The following is a 10,076-nucleotide window of genomic DNA, read 5'->3' as shown; positions in this document are numbered from 1 at the left end:
ACTGCCATTTGTTTATGTTCCTTGGGGAGATGTGGAGCTCTGGCCCCTTCTCTCTCATATCTGTATATCACGTGACTTATATCTTTCTTCTCGCTACCACGTGACTTACCATTTATTAGCTCGTGCATTTCAATTACAAGCAGACTCATATGCGATACCCTACTGTATATTCCATACATATTCGACCAATATATCTATCTGAGGCAATACTGTCGTTGGATTCACGTTGAAGTTGTCAGATCAAGGACTAACGCAGGGACGTGTGCCCTGAGCTAAGTATATCTACCCAGCCACCCATTACGTGGGACTCAGGTTACACCACTTAGAAGTCAAATGTTATGGTGTATACCGACGTCACGAGAGTTCCTTTCATTTATGATGTCATAAAACCTCGACGCAAAAGCATAATTTTAGAATGTTATGCAACACAGATATACCTGAGGAAAACGACCGAGGTTCTGTATGTGGTGTAAAATAAGACAAAATAAGGACGCCAGTCGAAAATAAGGACATTTCTTAGAAATAAGGACAGTTTAGTTTTCTAAGACGTGGCCCTTCAAAATAAGGACAAATCTTAGAAATAAGGACGGTATGGCAACCCTGTCTATAATCCTGATGCGAGAGCGTTTGAAATACGACCAATAAGATATCTCGGTATGTAAATAGTATAAATGTGCGGATAATGTTTCAGAAGAAATGTAATTATCAATCACATTGAGCATTAAGTACGTTGCATCATGATTGCTTTTAAGTTCTCGGCACTCAAGGAATGAGGTAGTTGGAGTTGCCAACATTACAAATTATTGCGTCACATGATAGACTAGAGACGACGTGTCTAGACTCAACAGAATATCGGATCAACATTACTGTTGTCATTATTACATCACAAAATCATGCCATTCCAAGTGCTCCTAAAACCGTAGCACAAGCGTGTATTTGATCCTACACAGCGTTCAATAGTTCACGTTCACACATAACAAAAGCGATCGTCTTCCGTGAACAGCGAACAACGTACGCTTCATAAAGCTTGCACAGATCATAATAAAAGGTATAAAACACCAAAGTATGGAAGTATGGAATTGTCATTCCATACCATAGATTAAAATCTTCAATTCCATACCATACTTGCATTGTTCCATATTCCATATCAAAATATCGATCCATACCATACCATACTTCCATACCATACCATACCATGCCCTGCCTGATACGAAAGATATCACCGCTAGCCTGACGATCGCGTCTCAGGCCTAGCTTTGGCTCCTATCTCTCGATGGATTGTATGCGGATTTGCGATTGTGATTAAAGAATGACATCGCTAAACTGAATGACATGGAATGTCCGCAATCGACCTCAAACATGTACGTGCGACAGTGCGTACATACTTGATTGATTTTCGCTAATACTTGAACATAACCATCGGAAGATGTGTGTCAATGCTTGAGTTATAAAAGATGAGAAAGGTTTGAAATTGAACCACCTGAAATCGGTGCCATTATACAACAGATTCCATAATAATTCGGACATTTTGACTTGTGCAAATTGTCGCCGAGGTTACGTAATATGCGTTGATATGCGCGTAATACGCGTTGAGAAAGCCCGCGTATTCAATTGTTCGCGAGAGATCAGGGACTCGCTAATTAACAGCACTTCCGGACACGTTGGCAAGCTTATCTAACGCGTAAGTTCATCAACGCGAGGCGATTGTATAATCGTCATTTACGCATTACTTAACCCTAATGAATTGATGCTATAAAAATCGAAACCCCGCCCTCTTCATCGTCAGGGTTGCCAGACATCTTTTGCGAAAAAGGGCCAAACAGCGCCGGAAAGGGGCCAAAAAGAGCCAAACTGTTCAATAACGTCAATAACGTTGCAACATTACCCATAGACACCTGGAATTCCAGTTTTATATTGTTGATAATGTTGTAGGACACCAAATCCACTACCTGCAACTACACTGGATCCAACTACACTAACTGCTTCATTATTTCAAGCCTTTTCCGACTGAATATAAAATCGTAAAATGAAACTTTTTGTGCTTTAATATGAGAGTGATTAAATTTTATGAATTTTAATTAAACATTGAGAGAATAGTTTCTTTACATTTGAAACTTATCCAACTTATACACCTAATTTTTAGGTCTTTCACCAAAAAACTCTACGGTTATGTTGAATTTTTCTTTGAAATTTCTATCAATCATTAAGTACTATAAGGGTGCTATTCTTCAGACTTTTTCTGCTACATAGCTTCCAGCCATGTTCGATGCTTTTTCGTCCACCTGTTCACAAATCTATATTTACAATTCCAACACAGTATACATTCTACAAAAACAAATCCAAATCTTCTACAGTGTTTCCACTCAAATCTTTGACATTGGCATAAACATTGTCAGCTCAATTTGCGAGAGATAGATTTATTTGAATACTTGGTTTGACGGTATGTCTCAACTGCTTCCAAAAAGGGCCAAAAATTGAAAATAAAGGGCCAAGGGGCCAAATTATAATTTTGGGGCCAACTGCCTCTAAAAAGGGCCAAATTTCAGGAATTTGGCCCCGAAAGGGCCAATCTGGCAACCCTGTTCATCGTTGGTGTAGGCCTGCATCTGCATATTTGACCTACATCCTTATATCGATTCTCGACAAGGGGCTCATTCACAGTTCAGTATCAATGATTGAATTGTGATAGCGTAATAGTTCCACACCGCAATCACAGTCGGCGAAAAAAATCAAATGCTGCTAAGAGTGCTATCAAAAGCGCAGCGCAAGTACGTAATATCGACCAATAAACAATTAATTCGAATCCGACCAAAGTCATCAAAACCCTTTTCCAAAATTCAATTTCCACGCTACAAGTATGTCAGTCGAATATCACATAGTATGTCTCGAACAACTGATCGAGCTATATTAGCGGTGTGTGGTCAAAAGGACACAAGGTTACGAAAGGTCAAACCTGCATGAACTTGAGTAGAAGAACATAGAAGAAAAAAGAATCGTTGAGTCGGTCGGTATAATCTCGCAAAGATGGTGAGTGCGTTTTTATCGAAATTTTTATCTCGAAATTTCATCGAAACAATTGCACTGAGAAATTGCTCTCAACATGTTGTCACAGCAGTTTCATTACAATATGGCTGTTGAAATATACAATCATCTACATTCCGTTTGATGAAGTACTGGTAGTCTGGTAGCATGTATTTTTTAAATGTCTGAACTGGGGTTGAATTGCTAATGTGGCGTGTACGCCTTGTACTTATTAATTCACTAGTTGGAATTATTTATTATTCTATATTTTAAAACATAGCATATTTTAGAGCTACCTGGCGTGAGCATTAGGGCCGTTCGAAATAATAAACTGTTTTTCCAAATTTCACTGACAAAGTAGATTGCCAAAAAAATAGCTTACAGCAAATTTGACTAATTCCAACAAGTAACAGCGGCCCAATTCCGAATGCAAATTTCCACCACTCTCCAAAATGGGCGTGGTGGTAAATTTCGTTACTTGGCCATGACCAAGGATTGACTGGTTCGTATAGCAGACATTCCATACATAACCTGAGCTGAACATCCCTGAAGGAATGGTGAGTGGTGATGCTTTTTGCACGTGTTTAACCCTGAGAAGTCCCTGTAATAGAGATGAAGGCATTGCAAATTATTTAGGAAATTACGACGTTGATTAGCGGGAAATTATTCGACTTTATACTGAGGTAGCCAAGATAGCGTAATGGTTAAGCGTCCGGCTTCTTGATCGGTAGGTCGTGGGTTCGATTCCCGGCCGGGTCAGACCAAAGACCTGATTAGTAACACTGATCTGATATCCATGGCTTCCCTGCTTGGCGCTCATGCATTACTGGGATAGCATGGAGGGGTGGTGCATGACTTAGAAAGTCGTAACGGCTATATCTGCACTTCCTTGTCCAGCGGCATATGCACATCATGCACTCATGGTATGCATATGCGCAGATCGTGTGTATGTATGTATATCATGAGTCGGTGTATATGCTGCAAAAAAAACAACATCAAGGACAAAAATAAACTACGTCCTTTCCTTTCCTTAAAATTATGTTGATGTAATTCGCAAATGAATTACTTTCCGCATTGAAATCGGCGACCACAAAGAGGAAATAAATTGCCAAGCAGGTAACAGTAGGCCTACATCAAAATATATTAGCATGGTGTGGGGACTTACCGGAATTCACCGTGTGCAATCGAACAGAAAATGCATTGCCTTCCATTCTTGCATTTTCAAGTTGGTTTATGGTTGATCGCTGACGAAATTAAAACTCTAGCATACTTTTACGGCATATAGCAATATTACAACATAAGTGAACATTGAACAAGTATTTCGACAACGGAGTCGATGAGTCCGCACTGCAGTTCAAGCAAACCAGTGATTGATGCCGATTGTCCATGTCCATTAGTCAGAAGAGCGATATATTAGATCTGCCCATGGGGTTCCATATATTTGTGGTGCGTAATCCTACCGCCGATATTCAGGCTGAGCCTACTCAGGATAAGCTCAGTTATTAATCTTTAGAATTGTCATTAGCTGGAACACAGTCAAAACTGATGGATACATCTCTATAGAGCAGTGGTTCCCAACCTCTAATGGTCGCGATCGAATTTACCATTTGAAAATGGTGCGCAATCAACCCTGATTACAACAATAGAGGCCAGCGCTTTCGCCCGGACCTATAGTCACGGCCTATTCAGGAAGCTTTGTGCTATTCATGGTGTTTGTCGATTACCATGATTGGTACATCAGGCCGATTGTCATTTTTTGATTCCGTATCTGCCGACTTGTACCACGGCCCACTTCTAGGCTTTTTATGACACCGCTTGCGCGGATCGGATGGAGAGGAGGAGCCTAGATATACCTCCAACACTTACGTTTGGAGTCGACTCAGTCGGACTCGAACACACAACCCATTGGTGTTGCACTGCAGTCCTATATCATACCACTACGCTATCTCGCCACACAGGATCATCACATGAAACTAACATGGTTAGCACCTCCGCTGCTACCCTAGAAAAAAAGAAAACGACCCGCAGGCTGAAAACCAGTACTCAAAAAATATCCACAACCCAAACTAGGTGACCCGAAGTGCATCTGACCAGTGGCCTAGCCCGAAAACGGAATGCTCCAAATTTTCGTCTCTGCAGTATATGATGCCATTCATTTCCAACTCGCCACAGTGGTTACACGCGTCGTCGTTTGAATATTTCACAAATAGGAGCTGATAGCCTGATTGATCGTATAGCTCAGGGGTTCTCAACTTCCCTTGTATAACGGGCCGCATTTTAACAGCAAATGACGCTGCGGGCCGCAGAACATTATTACCATGTATTTGTGGGCTAGTATCAAATTTAGGCTACTGTAGCCTATTTACCAGTCGTATACGGGCCGATATACACCTTTTAAACCCTTTTAACAGCGAACTGAACTCTCTGTTTCAAAGCGGGAGCGAGCATGTATAAAATTACGGTAACTTTTTCGTTACAGAGGCCATTGTCGCAATGAGCTCTCAGTGATATGAGAAGTTTGGCGTTCGGGGTCATTTCTGAGCAAACCAATCATCCCTTCTCCTTTCATTCCATGGCGGGGACCCTGCATCATTAGTTACAGAAGTCATCTTTTTAAAGTTGATGTTTTTTGCTGTCCCCCCTCCCACGTTTGCCAAACCAGTATTTTCTCTGCAAATATGTCCACTCCGATAAAAGGCTCCCAGATAAATAGCTATGCAATGTCTGTGGAGTCGGTGAATTCATCCATTGCTAGGATAAAGTAGTCTACGCAACTACGTGTTTCAGAACATTCGATAAAAGATCGACTGACATTGCTGTAACTCTTTTTGGCCACGGTTGAACCAGACAACTGTAGCTTCGACATATGTCAGGTGATGTTGTCATTGCTGCTAAGTTCCGGAAACAACAAATACTCGCAGAGTTTTATTGAAGTCACACCTTCTCTAGCAGATTTCGTGGGTTTAGCCCAGCAATTTTGAACGATGTGTCTGTAACGTCGTTGGCAATTTCACAATGCCTCGAAATATAGATTGCTGGGCTTGACACCTATAGTTAACATTTGTTTAACTCCTGACGAAACTGTCGCGGTATCGTTTTAAGCTTCTACGCTTCGTTACGACTTACGAAAACTGTTCTTCGACAAGTATGACACATCAGATTTCCATTTATATCTGAGAATCAGAGATGAGCATGGATTAGGATTAGGTTTTGAAAGAACAGGATTTGTGAAATTTTCTCGGATTTGGATTGGATTTGGATTAGACATTTTTTTCAGAACGAATTAGGATTTGGATTGGATTGACCTATTTTCTGGGAGATTGAAATGTAGCGTGGCGAATGGCGACTAGGGCTGGGCAAAATCGAGTACCTGGGTGATTCGATTCTGAATCACGTGAAATGCTTCGAGTCGAGTCGAGTATTCGAGTATCACTCATTTTGACGTCACAACCAAATGTACTATGTCAAAGTTCAAAATGTACCTTTTATGCCCCCACGAAGAACATAATGCCTCTTATCCGTCACATTAAAGATACTTTGGTATTTTTTCGACCATCCCGATTTCATTGCACTTCTTGACAACGTGGTGGGATGATCATGACTTCGGAAGTGTGTTATTGCCAGTAATGTCCCAAGCTTTGTACTGTCTCGTATGCTGCGATACCGCCAATCAAGGTTTTAAGGCTTCCTCATTGGAAAATAGTATCAAAACTATAACTCCCGTTAGTAAATTAACTTTCAGTTGGGCGGAGCGTATAATTCCAGTACTCGAAAAAAATCGTATTTTACTACTCGACTCGAATCATCAAAATTAATACTCGATTCAGATTCGAGTACTCGAATCATTGTGCCCAGCCCTAATGGCGACAAACTTTATTCAGATCAGTTATTAATGTACGTATGGTTACTAAGTTATCTTGAATCAAGTGAATCGTTGGTTGTGAAATAAAATTTTCGAATCCCTCCATTGCATGAATTAGTATTTTTTCTGAATTCCAGTTGGAATCGGATTAGGATTGGACATGGACTTGAATATGTAAAGGTTATGGATTAGGATTTGGATTTGTAGGTTCGGATTTGGATTGGATTAGGACATAGAAATTTCAAATCCGCTCATCTCTGCTGAGAATGCAAATTCATTTTACCACTCAGAGTTACAAACTCAGTGTCAGTAATAATTGCGTTCATAATGCCGCAGAATAAACGTCTGCGGGCCGCGGGTTGAGAACCCCTGGAGCTATTATTGCATGATCAAATAGATATGATAGAATGAGTAAATCTATGAAGGCGGACTGTAATTGAGGTTACAATGCTTCAATTTTCCACAAATAGAGTGTGGTTGTTGATGTTGTTTGTGGAATTGATGGTGTTTGTCGACTACAATGGTCATGGTCAATGGTCATTTACAGCAGGCCCAAAAAATCCGTAGAAGTTGTATTCATTTCACTTTCATGCTATGTGAAACTCTCCTTTACGTTCCGTAAATTTGATATCCCCTCCGCTTTTGATTAAGACTTCGTTGCACTCTCGTAAAAAATCTTCAACTATAGCGTAAGGGCGAATATATTCTTTGCTGCAAAAATTTCTGTAGCTTGATAATATAACCAGATTTACTTTTGTAAGCTACAAGAGCCCGACACAATCTAATACATAAATCTATCGTATAATGCTGACTGCCGCCAAGAAGACGCAGAATACTAACGACCTTCAAATTATATTGCAACTGTTGGTTGCATATTATGGTAGAAACACATTCAACTGGAATTATACCGATTTGGAATTATATTCGCAATCACAATTATACATCAAGTGATCGTAGGTAGCAGTTGTCTGGCGACTCTCCACATAAAAACCCGAATATATAACACGAGCTATTTAAATCCCCTATCCAGATACAGGCACATGCGGATTCCATGCTGCAATGTCCGGGTGACACTCAACCCTATAGAGATGGATTCTGCGTGACCAGACCATGCCTAAAAATGGCCGCATATAGTCTCATTGCTGATTGAGCTCGAGCGAACCTGCAAATTGACGAGATGTCTGCATGATTCTGACGTCATAATAATGAAGATACTCGTCTCGATGCGCAGTTGCGTAGTGTCGAGCTTGGTTATTATAACTAGGGCTGGGCAAATTCGAGTACCTAAGTGATTCGATTCTGAATCACGTATTATGCTTCGAGTCGAGTCGAGCTTTCGAGTATCACTAATTATGACGTCATAACACAATGGAAGATGTAAACGTTCAAATATATACCTTTCATGTCACCTGAAAGATTATGATGCCTGTTATCTATCACATTAAAGATACCTTGGTATTCTTTCGAGCTTACCGATTTCATTGCACTTTGTGACAATGTTGTGGGGTGGTCAGGACTTCGGAAATGTGTTATTTCCAGTAACGTTAGTAGCTTTGTACTATATGTTTGGTATGCTGCGATACGGTTTAAAGGCTTGCGCAGTGGAAAATAGTACCGAAACTATAATTCTCGTCGATAAATAACTTTCAGTGGCGAGGAACGTATAATTTCAGTACTCGAAAAATTCGTCTTTTACTACTCGACTCGAATCATTAAGATTATTACTCGATTCAGATTCGAGTACTCGAATCATTATGCCCAGCCCTAATTATAACTTATGGTAGCCTCGTCTTTTAAACTGTGCTACATATCTAAGATTCGACAAAGTATTGCGTTAACAGCAAGGTGAATATTGACATGTAAGTATCAGAACGCACTGGAGGAGCGTGCTGGTAGCTTGCCTGCGCCGATGAGAACTCCGATATTTGCCGCTTATGACGAATTTAATATTTGAATTTCTCACTACCATATATATAAACCGCGTCGACCTTGTTTTCCAGCACCTCTTGAAAACGCCCAGACATCGTCTGCTGGAGAATTTCCTCACCACGAATCAACCGCCTCGGGTGAAGGAAACAGCGTAAGTTAACCCCATTTCTATTGAACTCGGCTCCATTGTGACAGTACAAACCCGTCAATATAAGGAACTAGTGAGCAAAGTTTACGGTCATTGCAGAAAGCAGGTGTTTCCAAATCACATAGATTTTGTTCATCGATTCAATTAAGACGAGGTTTTTAGCAAAAAATTGATTTATCAAGTTTAACATTAAAATGCGCAAGAAGTGTTTACCCAAAGTACGATCCGCGGTGAGTGAAATATAGCAGGCTAATTTGTGCAAGCTATTTAGAAATTTCAGAGAGTTTATGATCAGATGCATTGACCATTTTATCTAGATGCCTAGAACGTCAGTACGCAGGCCTGCCAAGAGAACTCAGGCCGAGTGTTCAGGTACTGTCAAGGCTACAATCGCATATTCAGTGAGGGATAACTAGTTTATGACATTTTCTGATTATAGGAGAGGCTTCGACGGCGACGACGGATATATTAGCGACTAGGCAAGTGTTTTTGTATATGTATAGATCGAATAAGGACAGAATTTGTTACTAATTGCAATAGCCACTATAACTGTAAGATTGTATTGCAGCTTCAACTTAGCACAATTGGATGGTTCAAAGAAACCGCGCGTGTACCGATGAGGGTGAGTTAAAGCCTTTTTTTTAAATTATAGGTAATCCGCTTATGGTAACTCTTTAGGCTCGAAAGGTTTCGAAACAAAGAATTTTGTGCGATTGGAAAATTGCGGTTTCCAGCCTTTGTACACGGAAGGCAATGGTAAAATGATCCAGCAACAGGTCAGTACGTGTCGCGTGAAGAAAAACTACTGCAATAACTATACCAGTGGTTCTTAACCTTTTTTCCTCCAGCGCCCCCTTTCAAACATTATCGTGCTCCAGCGCCCCCCCCCCCCAACTTCATAATGTAAGGAATGTAATAAAGACAATGAGTAAGAGGGAGGGCCGTAACAGCACTTCGTCAACCCCCTAAAAACGATTGCCTTGCGCACCCATAGCGTGATAAACCGAACTTCTGAGGGATTCGCACCCACGAACCCCCTATCGTGATTTCGATGGTCAGCAAAGTTTGTGTGGCCTGGTCGCCCTAGGTACCAAAATTTTCTATAATGCATGAATG

The 10,076-nt window shown here is 40.7% G+C and overlaps 1 long non-coding RNA gene across 1 annotated transcript; it reads left to right on the top strand.

Moving 5' to 3' along the window:
• The first annotated feature begins 8,984 nt into the window (after positions 1-8,984).
• Positions 8,985-9,580, top strand: LOC145459593 (uncharacterized). The gene is made up of 4 exons (XR_013921470.1): positions 8,985-9,190; positions 9,278-9,332; positions 9,400-9,439; positions 9,529-9,580. It is a non-coding gene; the product is annotated as an uncharacterized LOC145459593 (long non-coding RNA).
• Positions 9,581-10,076: the final 496 nt, after the last annotated feature.

This window comes from Botryllus schlosseri, unplaced genomic scaffold (assembly GCF_051294905.1).
Source record: "Botryllus schlosseri isolate E-star unplaced genomic scaffold, Bs_hap1 Bs17a, whole genome shotgun sequence".
Taxonomy (NCBI): Eukaryota; Metazoa; Chordata; class Ascidiacea; order Stolidobranchia; family Styelidae; genus Botryllus; species Botryllus schlosseri.
Note: the sequence above shows the minus strand (reverse complement) of the source record. Positions and strands in the feature narration are given on the sequence as shown.